The sequence below is a fragment of the Sus scrofa genome, chromosome 3 (assembly GCF_000003025.6).
Source record: "Sus scrofa isolate TJ Tabasco breed Duroc chromosome 3, Sscrofa11.1, whole genome shotgun sequence".
NCBI lineage: Eukaryota > Metazoa > Chordata > Mammalia > Artiodactyla > Suidae > Sus > Sus scrofa.
In genome coordinates this window covers 51,136,401-51,154,965 of record NC_010445.4, presented here as the reverse complement: position 1 = coordinate 51,154,965, position 18,565 = coordinate 51,136,401, and the positions used below count along the sequence as shown (strand labels likewise).

The 18,565-nt window shown below is 39.3% G+C and overlaps 1 long non-coding RNA gene across 1 annotated transcript in view; it reads left to right on the top strand.

The window, feature by feature from the left end:
• Nucleotides 1-17,531, top strand: part of LOC110259974 — a 31,759-nt gene extending 14,228 nt beyond the window's left edge. Inside the window, exon 3 of the long non-coding RNA XR_002342519.1 lies at nucleotides 14,384-17,531. This is a non-coding gene — a long non-coding RNA (uncharacterized LOC110259974). The remainder of the gene's footprint in view (nucleotides 1-14,383) is intronic.

Here is an 18,565-nt window from a genome sequence, read left to right as displayed (position 1 = left end):
TTCATGATCAACAAAATAAAAGTTAACTTTCTGGTAAATCACTATAAAATCACATTATCACCTTGAGAAAAAAGGATAGGAACCATTAATCCTATTTCCTTTTTTACTTGATCTAAATAATATTATTTGGTCTAATGCATGCTTCAGTATTTTACTGATTTTAAATACATATTCCTGGAGTTTCTGGGTGGTCCTTCTTTCTCCCCTCCTGAACATCCAAGCATCAGGATGCCAGCGTTGGGTTTTCCTCATAGAGACAGAAAAAGAAAAATCAGGAACGTGATACGGGGGCATGAAACCCATCAATTTACTCTATGTCATATTATTAAAAGTGATTTTTTAAGTGTTTCAGTCTAACAAACAATCTCCTTGTGGTTTTTAAAGAAGGCCTTTCAAACATATATTGTCAGGGTTACTCACACCAACTAATGGAAAGCCATTATTTCCCTTGCAAGTGTACGCAATTGCAAAACAGTCTGCCTTTGGCCAGAGACTCTACATCCTAACCTCTGGAATTGTGCAGTGCCCCTTCCTGGTGCTATTCGGCTTGCATCTCAGGAATTTCCCTATTCTTCCAATCCTTTCAATCCTACAGAATTCAGCAGGCACTGGAGAAAAGAAACAAATGCGTTTCTCTCATCAGGGAGTATAACATGCCACTCTCTGCAGAAAGTAGCCTTGACCCATCTTAGGATTGTTTGCTTCTATTTTCTGGCAGCTTCTTCCAAATAGGGCTGTTATTATTCACCCCATTATCAGCATTATTTTCCTTCTGTGTCAGCCAAGGATCTGTTTCGAGCCTTTCGCCTCTCAGCTTCCAAGAAGCCAACCAGCTTGCAATTCTCTCTATGAAGTCAATGGAAATTGCAGGCTCATAGGGGCAGTTGGGGGCACAGAGCAATACAAGAAATCAGCCAAGAATGTATGAGGACATTACCAATAATATCGGTGTGTGAGGACCTCCCCTCAGCTAAGTGGTTTGCAAGAGCCCAGTTAATGTGATTACTGAAAAAAAATAAATAAACTGTAGATTTGGCTTCTGCTCACTCCGCTTTCTAAAATAATTACTTTGTACATATGAAAGAATGCAGAAAGACTCTTTCTCTCCCAGAGGACAGCAATATCAGAATAAGATGCTCCTGTTAAGCTCAAGCTTAAATTACTCTAACATTGATTTGCATGCTTGAACACTAGTACTTAAAATGGCCTCACTCGGAGTTCCTGTCATGGAGCATCGGAAACGAATCCCAGTAGAAACCATGAGGTTGCGGGTTAGATCCCTGGCCTCGCTCATTGGGTTAAGGATCTGGTGTTGCCGTGAGCTGTGGTGTAGGTGGCAGACGTGGCTCGGATCCTGCCTTCCTGTGGTTGTGGCGGAGGCCGGCAACTACAGCTCCAATTAGACCCCTAGCCTGGGAACCTCCACATGCCATGGGTACCGCCTTAAAAAGACAAAAAGACCAAAAAAATTTTTTTTAAAAAGTAAAATGGCCTCACTCAAACACAGCTTGGACTCAACACAACCATCTTCCACCTTCTATCCTATAGCTTAACTACTCTTTCCCAGGATATATCTGGCAGATGGTGTAGTGGGTATTGTCACAGAACCGTGCCTTTTAGCCTCTACTCAGATTGTTGATTTCACACCCAGAGTTGGTGGTTAAGAGCCTGGAAACTTGGAGCCAGTCCATCTAAGTATGGTTCCACCATTTAATAACTGGGTCACTGTGAGCAACTTATTTCTTTTCAGTGTCTCTCTATTACTCTATCCTTAAAGTGAAGCTAATAATAGTACCTACCTTGGAAGATTGTTATGGGGTTAATGAGGGAGTTATAGTCAAGTGCTTGGACCAGTGGCTGGCATGTAGTAAGATCTGTCATCATTGTGACAGATCATCATCATCAGCACTGTCATCATAATCACCATCATAATCACCATCACCATCATCACCTCCATGATTATCACCATCATCACCATCATCAGCAGCACTGTTATCATGATCACTACCACCACCGTCATCATCACCATCATCATCACCACCGTCATCATCACCATCATCATCACCACCGTCATCATCACCATCATCATCACCACCATCATTATCACCACCATCACGACCATCATCACCACCATCACCACCATCATCACCATCATCATCACCACCGTCATCATCACCATCATCATCACCACCGTCATCATCACCATCATCATCACCACCATCATTATCACCACCATCACGACCATCATCACCACCATCACCACCATCATCACCATCATCATCATTACCATCATCATCTCTACTTTCCTACTGACTGACTTGAGTTCTTCCTTCAGGAATTGTGTGCAGTGGTCAAGGAGACATTCTGTAACCCTTTTTCTTCTATCTGGGTATCTACTACACACAAGTCTCAACACAACAGCAGGAGTTCCTGTTGTGGTGCAGTGAAAACAAATCCAACTAGTATCCATGAGAATGCAGGTTCAATCTCTGTTGTCACTCAGTGGGTCAGAGATCTGGAGTTGCCATGAGCTGCAGTATAGGTCACAGATGTGGCTTGGATCCTGTGTTGCTGTGGCTGTGGTGTAGGCTCACAGCTGTAGCTCTGATTCTACCCCTAGGCTGGGGATTTCCATATGCTGCAGGTGCAGCCCTAAAAAGCAAATAAATAAATAAATAAAAACACAACAGCAATTGACAGCTTTATAGTTGCTGTGGGCATCTTCTAGTCTTCAACTAAGAGTGCTGTCTATGTGGCTGAGGATGCTGACTTTCCACACTTCTGCTTCCCTTAACAGCCATGCCTTTTTCTTCAGGTGGTCCAAATGCTCAGGGTAGTTTACCTTCTAGAAAAAATACTTAACTATTAAAAAAAAAATTGTAGGTAACATGCTTAAGGAGCTTGTCTGAAAAAAAGCCTGTATACTAATCACTGTATCCATAGAACCATATTAACCAAGTACTAACTCCGTCTTGGAACTTTGCTTAATGCTTTGCGTACATCTTCTTAAATAATCCTTTTAATAAGTCTATGTAGTGGCTATTACTATTGCTGACATTTTGCAGGTGAGAAAACTAAGACAGAAAAATTAGGTAATTTATCCAATGCCCAACATCTATCTGTTAATTAAATTCCAGAGCCAGGAAAAGAACATATATCTAAACCTGAAATAAAAACGGTAAACCTGTGGCGTAAGTTGCAGCCTCAGCTTAGATTCAATCCCTCGCCAGGAAACTTCCCTATGCCACGGGTCCAGACATAAAAAAATAAAAAGACAGTAACTATAATGCCATACTATATCTAATCCGGTATAGTGCCATTCAGAATTGCCCAGAAAGTGGTCTTTCTCTGAAAATTTCCGTGAACACTGCTCAGGAAGAGGAATGTACCTGCTAGGGTTTGATTATTGACCTAATTTCTTCTTTCTCTGGAGGTTCTTCCTGGAATTGTGGAATTTCTGGACATGCACCTTTTCAGGTATACCTGATGCTGCCAAGATGCCCCCAAAGTGGCTGCAGTAGATTATAATTCCATTAGCCTTGTTTGAGAGTCTATAAAGCAAGATACAATCTCAACAGCTGCACCAACACTTGATGTTATCAGCCTTCTTTTTTTGGCTAATGCCTCAGTATCTCATTCTCCTTTAACCAGTGTATGCCTTTCCTGTGCTGCATGGTTAATGCTTTCCTCTTACTCTTTATAAGAGTATGCACACAGAAGAAATAATATTTCTTGAAAAATAGGAAAATAAGTTAAGCTCAGAATTCATTTATTGTCCCATCTGCACTATGTATTCTAATTAGATAATAAACTTCAAATGTATAAATAATTTTTAAAAATTCTGAGGGAAGATTTGTATAATTCCAAACATCTCTCTGAGTAGATGATCTTCATTCCATTCATCTTTCAGAATGTATTCATTCTCCTCCTACAAACCCATCTATGCTCATGGCTTTGGGTCTCTCTATGCTACATATTGCCAACTCTCTGTCTACAGGCCACATCTTTCTCTGGCCTTTGGACATATTTATCCAAACTGCTGTTGAACATCTCCACTTGGAAGACCTAAAAAGACCTTCACATTCCATGTGCCCCAAACTTAAGCCATGATCTCCCCTAACATGTTCACTAGAGTGAATGGATGGCTACACACTCCATCATTTATCCCAGTCCAACTTTTTACACTGTGTGGAGAGTGATATTTCTAAAGCATAGACCTCTCTATTCATGCCTGTGCTTCTCCAGAACTTTAAGGAGAGACAATTTCATTAGCATCACTGGTTTTGAACGCTCTCTCTCTGTTGCTTCTGTTCTCCTTTCCACTGTCAATCTTTTCACCATTTATCCCATATACAAGGTGTGTTTTTACTAACTACAAATATACATTATTATTATTATTATATAATGGCTGCACCTGCAACATATGGAAGTTACTGGGCTAGGGGTCGAATGGGAGCTTCCATTGCCAGCCTATGCCACAGCCAAGGCAACACCAGATCTGAGCTTTATCTGAAACCTATTCTGCAGGTCGCAATAGCACTAGATCCTTAACCTACTGAGTGACACTGGGGATCAAACCCACATCCTCATGGAGACTATGTAAGATTCTTAACCTACTGAGTGAAACCAGAAACTCCTATCTTTTATTTTTTAATTGCAATATTAGCTAATTTTATTTTAGCACTTTTTTTAGAGTATAGCTAATTTACAGTGTTGTGTCAGTTTCTAACCCTGTAGTGACCCAGTCATACATGTATGTGTACTCCTTTTCTCATATTATCTTTCCTCATGGTCTACCCCAAGAGATTGGACATAGCTTCCTGTGCTGTACAGTAGGACCTCATTGCTTATCCATTCTAAATGTAATAGTTTGCATCTACCAACCCCAAATTCCCATCCATCCCACTTCCTTCCTACCTACTCCCCACCCCCCCCCCGCCCCCTGGCAGACTTAAGTCAGCTCACCGTATCCATGGTCTGTTTCTACTTTGTAGATAGGATAATTTGTGCCACATTTTAGATTTCACATATAAGTGATACGGTATTTGTCTTTCTTCTTCTTACTTCACTCAGTATGAGAGTCTCTAGTTGCCTCCATGTTGCTGCAAATGTCATTGTTTTGTCCTTTTTATGGCTGAGTAGTGTCCCATTGGATATATGTACTACATCTTCTTAATCCTTTCATCTGTCAATGGATATTTAGGTTGTCTCCATGTCTTGGCAATTGTGAATAGTGCTGCAATGAACATAGGAGTGCATGTATGTTTTTGAATGAAAGTTTTGTCCAGATATATGCCCAGGAGTGGGATTGCTGGATCACATGGCTCATATGGCTGCACTTTCTTTCTTTCTTTTTTTTTGGGGGGTTGCATTGTGGCATATAGAAATTGTCAGACTAGGTATTGAATCAGAGCTGCAGCTGCTGGCCTATGCCACAGGCACAGCCACACCAGATCCAAGCTGCATCTGCAACCTACACCACAGCTTATGGCAACAACAGATCTTTAACCCACTGAGTGACGACAGGGATAAAACCCACATCCTCATGGATACTAGTCAAGTTCATTTCCATTGAGCCACAGTGGGAGCACAGTAATATGGTAGCTCTATATTTAGTTTTCTGAGGAACCTCCATACTGTTTTCCATAGTGGTTGTACCAGTTTACATTCCCATCAACAGTGTAGGAGGGTTCCCTATTCTTCACACCCTCTTCAGCATTTGCTATTTGTTGACTTGTAAATGATGGCCATTCCGACTGGTGTGAGGTGGTACCTCATTGTAGTTTTGATTTTCTTTTTTGTAATAATTAGTAATGCTGAACATTTTTTCATGTTCCTGTTGGCCATCCATATGTCTTCTTTGGAGAAATGTCTGTTTAGGGCTCCTGCTCATTTTTCATTTGGGTAGTTTGTTTTTTGTTGTTGAGTTGTTAAGTGCTGTTTGTATAATTTGGAATTTAGACCCTTGTCTGTTGCATCACTTGCAAAGATTGTTCCCATTCTGTGGATTGTCTTTTTATTTTTTTAATGGTTTCATTTGCTGTGCAAAACTTTTGAGTTTAATTAGGTCCCATTGGTTTACTTTTGTTTTTATTGCCATTATTCCAAGAAGTCAAACATGGTATTGCTGTAATTTATGTCAAAGAGCACACTGCCTCTTTTTTCCTCTAAGAGTTTTGTAATATCTGGACTTGCATTGGGTCTTTAATCCATTTCAAATTTATTTTTGGGTATGGTGTTAAGAGAGTATTCTAATTTCATTCTCTTACATGTAGCTGTCCATTTTTCCCAGCACTACTTATTGAAGAGACCATCTTTCCTCCACTGTGTGTTCTTGCCTCTTTTGTCATAGATTAGTTGACCATAAGTGCTTGGGTTTATTTCTGGGCTTTCTATCCTGTTCCATGGATCTATACGTCTGTTTTTGTGCCCGTACCATACTGTTGCTTTGTAGTATAGTATACTACAGTATAATCGTAACTTTGTAGTGTAGTCTAAAGTCAGAGCACCTAATTCATGAGTTTCACTTTTCTTTTTCAATATTGCTTTGGCTATTCAGGGTCATTTGTGTTTCCATAAAAGTTTTAAAATACTTTGTTCTGGTTCTGTGATGAATATAGATAATTTAATTTCCTTACTAACACAGCCCTGGTTTTGTTTGTAGTTGTGAATGTCCAACTTAAAACAAAAGGAAACAAACACAAATTAGCAGTGGCCATGTGATATATATGTGGAAATATGCTTATGGTTTCTGTGACAATTTTATTTTCTAGATACAATTGCCATGCTACTTCTTCAATACATTTTGTCCATGTATTTGGACAAAATCCTAGAGCTGCAGCAGCCACCTTGACTTTCAGATAATTGTTTTAATGGTAAAGATTTTACCATCACTGTCAATCCCACTGCCAAATCTTTCTTTACCAGCAGATTAAGAATGGTGACTAGGAAATACATCCATGAGTTGAATAATGAATAAAGATGTTGAAATCTGTACTCATTACTTTGTGAAGGAGTCTAGGTTTCTCAAAGGAAGCTCTGTTTCCTACAACCCACAAACCTAAATACAATAAGATGTATGTTATTCTTCACAGAACCATTGGTAGCCTGCCACCTCCATAAAGTCCTAATGCCAGGAATTAGTAATTTTCTATTTCATTAGCTGATACAATGGTAACAATAACTGCTTTTTTAAATTTTATAAAGTTTGATTGAAATAGAGTTGATTTGCAATGTTGTGGTAATTTCTGCTGTACAACAAAGTGGTTCAGTTATATATGTACACACATCCTTTCTCTTTCATATTTTTTTCCCACATAGATTATCACAGAATAGTGAGTAGATTTCCCTGTGCTATGCTGCAGGTCCCTATTGTCCCGTCATTCCATAGACCTCAGTGTGCATAGGCCAGTCCCAAACCCGCAGTCCATTCACCCCCACCCCCACCTGACCCCTCTTTGGTAACCATAGATTTTTTTTCCCCCAAAGTCAGTGAGTCTCTTTCTGATCTGCAAGCAAGTTCATTTGTATCCTTTTTAAAGATTCTGCATGTAAGTGATGTCACATGATGTTCATCTTTCATTGTCTAACTTCACTTAGTGTGATAATTTCTAGGTACATCCATGTTGCTGCAAATGGCATTATTTCACTTTTTATGGCCAAGTAATATTCCATTTTATATGTGTACCACATCTTCTTTATCCATTCCTCTGTTGATGGACATTTTGGTTATGTCCATGTCTTGTAAATAGTGCTACAATGAACTTTGGGGTGCATGTATCTTTGAATAAGCACTGTTCTTTGTATATTATCACATTTCATTATTGTAATACTCTTATATAGTAGGCATTACTATCTCTAGTCTCCAGATAAAGAGACTGAGATTAAGGGAAATAAAATGATTTGTCCAAGTGTATTTATTTTGTCATTACTGGAGTCAGGACTTAAACACAAAGACTTAATATTTCTGTCCTGGAAACCGATGGCATTAGTCATAACCTCCTGTTGACTTCTGCATCGTGGCAAGCCTACACGTTATCTTATTTAACATTGTCTGGTCTTTCATCTTCAGGATGTTCACCAAGTTTTTGTAAATGCCACATTTTCTACTTCTCAGTCTAGCACACATGTGTAAAATAAAAACTTACTGGTTTTATTTATTCTAGAGCAGCAATATAAGCTCCACCTGTCTTTCTACCTTTCCCAATGTGAGTGGAACGTGGCCTGATATTATGAAAGCCCTGTATTCACTGGGTTTTGGCAACATCTCTAAATCACTCCCTCTCTCCTGCATTCTGTGCAGCTTGTAGATACTGCTTTTTTTTTTTTTTTTTTTTTTTTTTGGCTGAATCAACACGTGAACCTCATTTTGCAGGATTTGTTAAAATTATAATTAAAATGTTGTATAAAGGTTTAGGCCAAATTGGCCTGGATCCTAGAACACACTCTAAGCAAAACCTCAAAGAATATACGTTCATGGAGAAGGTTTGCTCTCTGGGATTCCCTCCCACTTGCTTTAACCTGATATTTTGCTTATTCTGCTATGAAATTCCTCGGAGGAGTGAAACAGTAGCTTGCCTCATTAAGACTCATCATTTACAAGATGTTGACAAATGTTGGCATTTATCCTGTTAACATAATAAATGTGAGAAAAATGACCATTTGGCATAGATAGTTCCATGCAAAACGCAAGCATGGTGGAGAATAAGGATGATTTGTAGGGTTGTTTAAGCAGCGTCATTCAGGGCTGCATATTGGAATAAATATGCTTTGGAAATAATAATTATTTCTTCTTTGCCCCACAAATATATATATATATTTTCTTTCTGGCAGTGGGTGGACAGGGTAGCTCAAGACATGATCAAACCTAGGACACAGGAAAACATCCTTAAATTTTGTTTATGTACCATTTTCTCCTCCAAGTTTTGAATTTTCTCCCTTTTGAAAGCAAAGTATTATTTTTGCTTATTTTTTGAACACTTTATTATACTTGTCATACCATGTGTAGCCGTCTGACAATTATGTATATTTTTGGTGCAATATTATCATGCTTTAATCTTAAACAAACAAAATAAAGGAAGTATATAAAGTACAAATTTTAAAGAGCTAGTTTGATTGTTTTTGATGGAAAGGATTTCATTTCTCTTAATGCAAATATGTTGAGAACTGAATTTATTCAGTCTTACCAAATTTGAAGTTGACATGGGTCTTCTACATGGGTACACATATGCATGTTTACATCAGGAAAGAGAAAAGCAGCTCTTGACACCCAGGACCTGGCCTGGGACTCAGAGCCAGGGCTTGGTGTTCTCCTGCTGAATGGAAACAATTTTATAGAACACCTGCATCAGACAAGATCCCTCTGTGATGGATCAAGACCCCTCTGTGATGGATCAAAACAAAAACAAGACCATTGCATAATCATGGCTGAACTCCAGCAAAGCCATAAACTGTCTAACTCACAAAAATGGCCAAACACCCCAGTCTTTTGGCTCCTATGAATGACCATTGCTTCTTGAGCAATTCAGTGCTGCTTAACTTGAGCTGCCCTGGAGTCTACCCTCCTTTCAGATAGCATCTACTGAGGGTGTTAGAAAGAAGCTCCTGCCATGTGTGTTTCCCTTCTCCATGAGTAACATATCCAACTGGTCAAATCCACGTGTACTTCTGATGGTTTTGGACTGGAAGGACTCACAATGTATAATCAGTAATATAATCATGTTACTTAGAAACACAGGCTGACTATCATACAGTTCAGTGCTTGTACTTAAAAGTATGACTTCACATACATTTCTTCAATCATTTTTATAATACTTCTATGAGGCAAGTGTTGGTCTAATTGTTTGGCATAGGAAGAAACAAGGATGAAAACAGCTAAAGGACTTCATTGTTTCCATTTAGATGTAACAAAGTTGTGCTTTGCAATCCTGAGAAACAAAAACCAAGCAGGAGGCATAACTCTCCCAGACTTCAAGAAATACTACAAAGCCACAGTCATCAAAACAGCGTGGTACTGGTATCAAAACAGACAGAAAGACCAATGGAACAGAATAGAGAATCCGGAAATAAACCCTGACACCTATGGTCAATTAATCTTTGACAAGGGAGGCAAGAACATAAAATGGGAAAAGGAAAGTCTATTCAGCAAGCATTGCTGGGAAACCTGGACAGCTGCATGCAAAGCAATGAAACTAGAACACACCCTCACACCATGCACAAAAATAAACTCCAAATGGCTGAAAGACTTAAATATACGACAGGACACCATCAAACTCCTAGAAGAAAACATAGGCAAAACACTCTCTGACATCAACATCATGAATATTTTCTCAGGTCAGTCTCCCAAAGCAATAGAAATTAGAGCAAAAATAAACCCATGGGACCTCATCAAACTGAAAAGCTTTTGCACAGCAAAGGAAACCCAAAAGAAAACAAAAAGACAACTTACAGAATGGGAGAAAATAGTTTCAAATGATGCAACTGACAAGGGCTTAATCTCTAGAATATATAAGCAACTTATACAATTCAACAGCAAAAAAACCAATCAATCAATGGAAAAATGGGCAAAAGACCTGAATAGACATTTCTCCAAAGAAGATATACAGATGGCCAACAAACACATGAAAAAATGCTCAACATCGCTGATTATAAGAGAAATGCAAATCAAAACTACCATGAGATATCACCTCACACCAGTCAGAATGGCCATCATTAATAAATTGACAAATAACAAGTGCTGGAGGGGCTGTGGAGAAAAGGGAACCCTCCTGCACTGCTGGTGGGAATGTAAACTGGTACAGCCACTATGGAGAACAGTTTGGAGATACCTTAGAAATCTATACATAGAACTTCCATATGACCCTGCAATCCCACTCTTGGGCATCTATCCAGACAAAGCTCTACTTAAAAGAGACACTTGCACCCGCATGTTCATTGCAGCACTATTCACAATAGCCAGGACGTGGAAACAACCCAAATGTCCATCGACAGAGGATTGGATTCGGAAGAAGTGGTATATATACACAATGGAATACTACTCAGCCATAAAAAAGGATGACATAATGCCATTTGTAGCAACATGGATGGAACTAGAGAATCTCATACTGAGTGAAATGAGCCAGAAAGACAAAGACAAATACCATATGATATCACTTATAACTGGAATCTAATATCCAGCACAAATGAACATCTCCTCAGAAAAGAAAATCATGGACTTGGAGAAGAGACTTGTGGCTGCCTGATGGGAGGGGGAGGGAGTGGGAGGGATCGGGAGCTTGGGCTTGTCAGACACAACTTAAAATAGATTTACAAGGAGATCCTGCTGAATAGCATTGAGAACTATGTCTAGATACTCATGTTGCAACAGAAGAAAGGGTGGGGGAAAAACTGTAATTGCAATGTATACATGTAAGGATAACCTGACCCCCTTGCTGTACAGTGGGAAAATAAAAAAAAAAAAAAAAAAGAAATGCCAAAAAGACAAAAAAAATAAAAAAAATAAAAAAATAATCCAAAAAAAAAAAAAAGTTGTGCTTTGAACTTAGGTTTTCTGACTCTCCTCTCTAACCTTAATTATTTTTCTGTATTTAAATTTTGTTACAATTTGTATATAATTTGCGTAGAACATTATGTAAGGTTAAGGTGTAAAACCTGTTGATTTTGATACATTTATGTATTGCAATATAATGGGTACTTTAGCTAACCCCATTGTCAGGTCACATAGTAATCATTTCTTTTGAGTGTGTGTGTAGGGGGGGTGAGAATATTTAAGACCTAGTTTTAGAGATTTTGAAGTAGATAATACAGTATTATTGACTGCAACCTCTGTGCTGTGTAGTAGATCTCCAGGACTTATTTATCATCTAGTTGAAAATTTGTACCCTTTAGCTTCTACCCAATTCCCCCTGGCCCCAGCCCTAGTAACCACTCTAATCTCTGTTTCTCTAAATTCAACTTTTTCAGATTCCATTATATAGTGGATTATCCACTTATATAGTGACAACATATAAGAAACATTTTCCTTTCTGTCTGACTTGTCTCACTCAGCATAATGCTCTCTAGGTCCATTCATGATGTTGCAAATGGCATTATTTCCTCCTTTCTATGCCTGAATAATATTCCTGTGTGTGTGTGTGTGTGTGTGTGTGTGTGTGCACGCGTGCATGTGTATCCTCCATCTTCTTTATCCATTCATCCTTGACAGGCAGTTTATTTCCATATCTCAGCTATTGTAATAATGCTGCAATGAATATTGCAGTGCAGCTATTTTCTTAATATCCTATTTTCATTTCTATTGGATATACACCTAAAAGTAGAATTGTTGGATTATACGTTAGTGTTATTTTTAATTTTTTGAGGAATCTTCACCCTGTTTTTCATAGCGACTGAATACATTTAGGGGGCCAAAATTCGCCACCTCAAATTATATCTCTTTGGCATGCAGATTGATTTAGGCTAATTTTTTTTTTTTCTGCACACATGGTGAAATGTGTCCAGGCTATGAATTGAACCCAGGCCACAGAGCAACCCAAGCTGCTGCAGTGACAACACTGTGTCCTTAACCTGCTGTGCCACAAGAGAAGTCTTGGGCTAATTTTTAAGGACCAAAAGACTCTGGAAAAACCTTGGGTCTTCCCAGTGATGGTCCAACAGGATGTAGACAGGGGTCCTGTTCAAATGGGAAAGTAATGGTACTACTGAGTTTCTGTGTCTCTATAACAAGCCAGGGGCAATTCAGTGACAGAATAGTTCTTCTTATGGGGGTGGGGACCTGAAATAGAGAGAAAGGGCTCAGTCCTAAAAATGGTACCAGCAAGGCGGACACCCCAAAGAGGAGGTTTGTAACAGGGACATGGTGATGGCTTGCACCAAATCTTCTAACCCTTGAGTACTTGGACATGAAAAAAGAATGAAGACAATACAAAAATAGAGAAATTAGAAATTCCTGGTGCAGGAAATTAGAAAATAAGTGTCATCTAAATGTATGATGGAAAATGTCAGTTAGCAGACTGAGGGCATGTGATTGAAAGACATTAACTGCCTAGTACAGCATCAGGTCTCATGAGAAATACAGAGTGTGCTCAGGATCCCAGGCACATGCTGCTGGAAGCACGCGTGAGGAGGCACAAGGAAATGCCACACTCATGAGCGTTGTGACACTGTGATCAGAATGCTAAGACTAGTACTATTGAAAATGCATTAAAATGTACTTACAGATATTTAAATGTACCCACAAATTAGGCAAAGCAAAGTACATAAAGACAAAGAACATAAGCCTAAGTAATGAGAGTGGCTACTTTTGGCCAATGGTCACATAGAAAGATAGGCACTAAAGATAATATAAATGAAATGATCACAAAAATCCTATTAATAATTCCAATATGAGTTGTTCCCCTATAAAATGTAACCTCAACTCCAACCCTTGCCTGGCAGAGGCAGCCTGAGCCCCAGCAAGGAAACCAAATTCAGGAGCAGCGACTAGGTTCACCTGCCTTTTTCTGGTCTGACCTCAAGTCTCACCTCACCTCAAGCCTCACCTCACCTCAAGCCTCACCTCACCTGTCTTGTGGGATACCGCCCCACTCCCATTTTTCCTTCCTCACCTCTTTGCTTTGCTGGATCCCTTGTGGGCTTTATAGGCATCTCTATCAGTGGGCTCTTTTCTCCCACTCTGCCTCTGTCTTCCTGCTCCTACTTCTCATCTTCTGTGGAGCCGAGGCAACTGTACCCTGACTTAACTTTGGAAATGTGTGCTAAGAGGATCCCCACTCGCTCTGTAAAGTTTCCTCTTGTACTCTCACTCTGGCAGTTTGGAGAGCAAACAACTGATAAAGGAAAAAGTCACGCTGCTTTAGCAAGGAATGAATCACGAATATGTCTCAAATACTGAATAATTAATTATATTGGATTGGATATCTAAAATACGTGCAATTCCCATTGACATACAGGTACCTCTGAAATATATGTAAATTGGTCCATGACACTGTTTTAAGAAATCTTTCTTTCTTTCTTTTCTTTTTTTTTTTTTTTTTTGGCTTTTTAGGGCTGCACCTGAGGCACATGGATGTTCCCAGGCTAGGGGTTGAAGCAGAGCTGTAGCTGCCAGCCTACATCACAGCTACAGAAACACGAGATCCAAATCATGTCTGTGACCTACATCACAGCTCATGGCAGCACTCAATACTTAACCCACTGTGTGAGGCCAGGGATTGAACCCATGTCCTCATGGATCCTAGTCAGGTTCATTACCACTGAGCCATGACAGGAATTCCCTGTTTTAAGAAATATTTTAGTTTATAATGACATTTTCAAAGTAGAGGTAATGTCACAGTGCTTGTAGTAGGATTATTGATCACCTTTATTTTTTTTTTTTTTTCTTTTTAAGGCTGCACCTTCAGCATGGATATTCCAGGGTTAGGGGTTGGATCAGATCTGCTGCTGAGGCCTACTTCACAGCCACAGCAACACTGGATCCCAGCTGCATCTCTGATCTACACTGCAGCTTATGGCAACTAGGGATCCTTAACCCACTGAGCAAGACCAGGGATCGCATCCACCTTCTCACAGACATGTCGTCACGATGCACAGGATGCTAAGCCACAAGGGAACTCCGTGATTATTGTTCCCTTTTTAAAAATGAATGCATGCTTTTGAGTGTGATATGGAATATCTGGAGAAATCACTATGTGGAAGAAAGAAAGTTTTTCGAAAATTATTAGTTTCTCTCACAATAAGTCATGTGAGTAAATTAAATATAGCAATTGTATGTAAATATGTGATTTCTAGCTGAAATATTATTGGGTTTAAAATTTGAAATAGTTTAGCAGCCATCCCATCCAATATTTGTTTTACCGATTTTAGCATTCATAGTGTTGGATTGTTAACTGATTCAATACCGTCATCTTTTAAATGATGTTACTATTCAGGATATATACAAATTGTGTTAAGATGTATTATTTGGTAGCAACAACTTACACTTTGTTTTCAAATATAATTCCATGATGAAATAAATAAGAAGGTATTAAATCACACTTACTAATAGAATCCTATTGCATGCATCAGGAATTTAAATAGAAGCGTTATCTGGATTAAGACTTTCTATAATGTACAAATGTGCTATATTTGTGGTGATTGCAGCTACTTCAGAGAATTGATAGCAAAGAATGATAGGGTGAATATTATTACTTTAGTAATGGATTCATGTATTTATTCACTTTTCAACGTAATAATAAGTATATAAGGAATACCTGTTCAGTAGATCAAGAAATGTGTAGGTCCTACCCTGAAAGATGACATCATTTACAGAAAGGAGGTCATTGGCTCGCTCATATTAAGCATGCTTAGTCCTAGAAGGTCTACAGCCTGCAGAAACATTTACGTCTCCTGATGAAAGGGTAGCGAGCTAGAGGAGGGTCCCCTTAACAGAAGCTGGATTCTAGCAGTCCATTTGCTCTTGCACGCCTCAAAATCTCATTCCTTTCACTCAGGTCACCCAGTGTCACTATTAAATAAACTTTATGAGTGAAGTGACAAAAACTGTGGCATCTTCAGCCTCTGGTGCTTGGTCTTTGTGATGGTACTTTGTTAGGAATATCGAGGGCTTTCAGACATACCAAGGTGATTCCCCCCAGGCTCAGATTTCTTCAGACCTGGAGACTCACCATCAGCTGCAGAACTGACCCATTCACAAGCCAGCTACCTTCTCGAAAACCACCTTCAGCACTTGGGATCATTGCCTTTCCTGTAAGCGTCATGAAGCTCTCATGGCAGGCATGAGAGAATTTTATGGTTCATTGTCTATGCTGAAAATGATGGAGTTGATCAAAGCCACAGCCCCCTGGTCACGGACCCAGCCTCCCTGGCCACTCAGCTGCACAGGAGCCTAGGTTTGTTTATGTTCCAGAGCTGCTGAGAACATCTGTGCTCTGGGCACATGTGTCTGGATTTTCTGGAATGAACATCTGCTCATAGGAGAGAACTGTGAGTTAACATAGTCCGCGGGCAGTCTGTTTATTCACTGAATAATAAGATAGAATTATTCTGTGATATCTACATTCTATTCCTCTTCATTCTAGAAAGGATCTTGCCTAGGAAATGAAAGTCTGAGGAGTTTTTAACCTCAAAAAATATTCCAGCCACATTTCTAGGGGAAGACTGGGGGGAAAAAAAAATCCCAAACCAGCTCTTAATTATTTTGACCTTCTCAGAATGCAGTTTCATTGGGAATTAACATTTTTGGAAATCAGATTTGGTTACTGTCATCAGATTTAACCTAAAGGATTTCAGAGGGCTTGGGCTAGAAGAATTCATTCATATCCGTGAGGACAAATCTCTAAAAAAATGATTTAGCTCTTGATCGAATCTTTCTACTGTGAATTTACCTCGGCTGCATTTGGGTTTTATTTTGGAAAACAATCTTTAAATAACTCTGAGCAGGTAATACAAAGTGAAAGAAAGTACATTTCTGATGGCAATAGTGAACTTGAATTTTTCGTCCTCAGGAAACGGGCCTTAGATTTGCACTGGAGAAATGATCTCGTTTCAGAGGTAAGGTGTTTATGAAAACTGATATGCTAATATCTGCAAATTTGAAGCTTTGCAGAATAAGGTCACTTTATTTGTATACACTGATATAAATCCCTATTTTATTTCATGCTTTTGTTTTCTATCAGGAGCTTGCCAGCCTCAAATAAAAGAATAGCTAAAATGTTGGATCAGACAACTCCAACATAGAAATAATTGACAACCGTTGTTTCTCGAAGTTCATTTTCTGCCTTAAGCCATGGACAACGAGGCACTCTCCTGTAATCAAATATACACAAACATTAACATCAGGTGTTCACACTATTTTCAGAAATTAATGATGCTACATATTTTAAAGGTGAAGTTTATTTTGTGTGTAAAATAAAGGCAACTTGATAATAAGGACCTGGATGCTGACAGGAATTATGAAATCATTCTAGAGTACATCCCTCCCTGTTCTGCTTCCACATGAAATTTTTTTCCCCCCAAAACCCGATTACTAATAAAGTAAAATCAGGGGGAAAATGGTTAGGTTTTCTCTTGACAGGCATTCTTGTAGAACTCTTGAGTGACCTAAATTTGAACAAGGCTGCATTCAAATGGCTTAGAATGTTCTCCATTAAATATAAGGAAATCCAGTTAATTAATTAGCCCTTGGTGTTAAATGAATTTTTTAAGCCTGAGAGATGAGGGGAATGTGGGATTTGTGGTGACTTGACAGTGAACATGAATGATGTTGAACCCAGAGTGATTGTGAATATGAACTACCTTGCAGCTGGGAATCCAGCAGCAGAAGACAGGCAGGAATAGCAGGAATAGCAGCCTGGTCTGATCACAGCAGGTGGACGTTCATTCTGTAGCAATGCCTACGGACGACTTCTTTCCTCTCATCCACAGTGATTACGGATTATAGTCCATCATTTTATTGTTTCTCAAGATAAGTTTTCGAAGTAACTGCACATTAACTGATAATGCTAATTATATTAACTTGTAAATTTTTTTTGTTTGTTTTTTTGTCTGCACCCTCTGCATATGAAAGTTCCTAGGCTAGGGATCGAATCCAAGCTGCAGCTGCCACCTATGCCACCACTGCTGCAAAGCTGGATTCTTAACCCACTGTGTCAGGAATCAAACCAGCACCTCAGCAGTGACCTGAGACAAGACTGGATCCTTAACCACTGCACCACAGCAGGAACACCAACATGTAACATTTTTATGTCCGTTTTCCTTCAATCAAACCTGGATCAATCATGGTACATTACAGAGAAAGAAAAGTTCAACTTTTGTTGATATGGTCCTGGGTCTTGGTTAATTCTTCAATAAAACAATAGGAAGCATCAGAGGATGGAGTTGAAACATGATTTTTTCACATCTTGTCCAGTTTTCACAGAACAAACAAAATGTCACTATTGGTGAAATACTTGATTTTGCATTCTAAGAACTAATTGACTGGAATGGGATAATGTACTTTAGTTCCAGGTACTGTTCTAAGCCTTTGCGTCTAGGGATCTTATGCCTATTATGTTATTCCTTCCTAGGAAAAGAGGTGAACATTCAAAATCTATTCATTCAGCCAGTAGATTAGATACTTATTCAACTTTTGGATGTGAATCATTATTGTGCAGAGTTGTCCAGCACTTACTAAAGAATGTGGAGTCTTGAGCATGGTGTTTCTGATTTGTCTAAATCTGGTTACTATTCTACTTGCCAGAGAAGATCTAGGATTCATTCATCTAGGACTGAATGGACCTCAACCTCCCTATGCAGTGTCAGCTTCTTTGTGTCCTGCTGCATTCTCCTGCAAAATGCTATGATGCTTGCCCTGTAGGAGGCCATCAATAAGGCTTTTTTTTTTTTTTTTTTGTCTTTTTGCTATTTCTTTGGGCCGCTCCCGCGGCATATGGAGGTTCCCAGGCTAGGGGTCTAATCGGAGCTGTAGCTACTGGCCTACGCCAGAGCCACAGCAACGCGGGATCCGAGCCGCATCTGCAACCTACACCACAGCTCACGGCAACGCCGGATCATTAACCCACTGAGCAGGGGC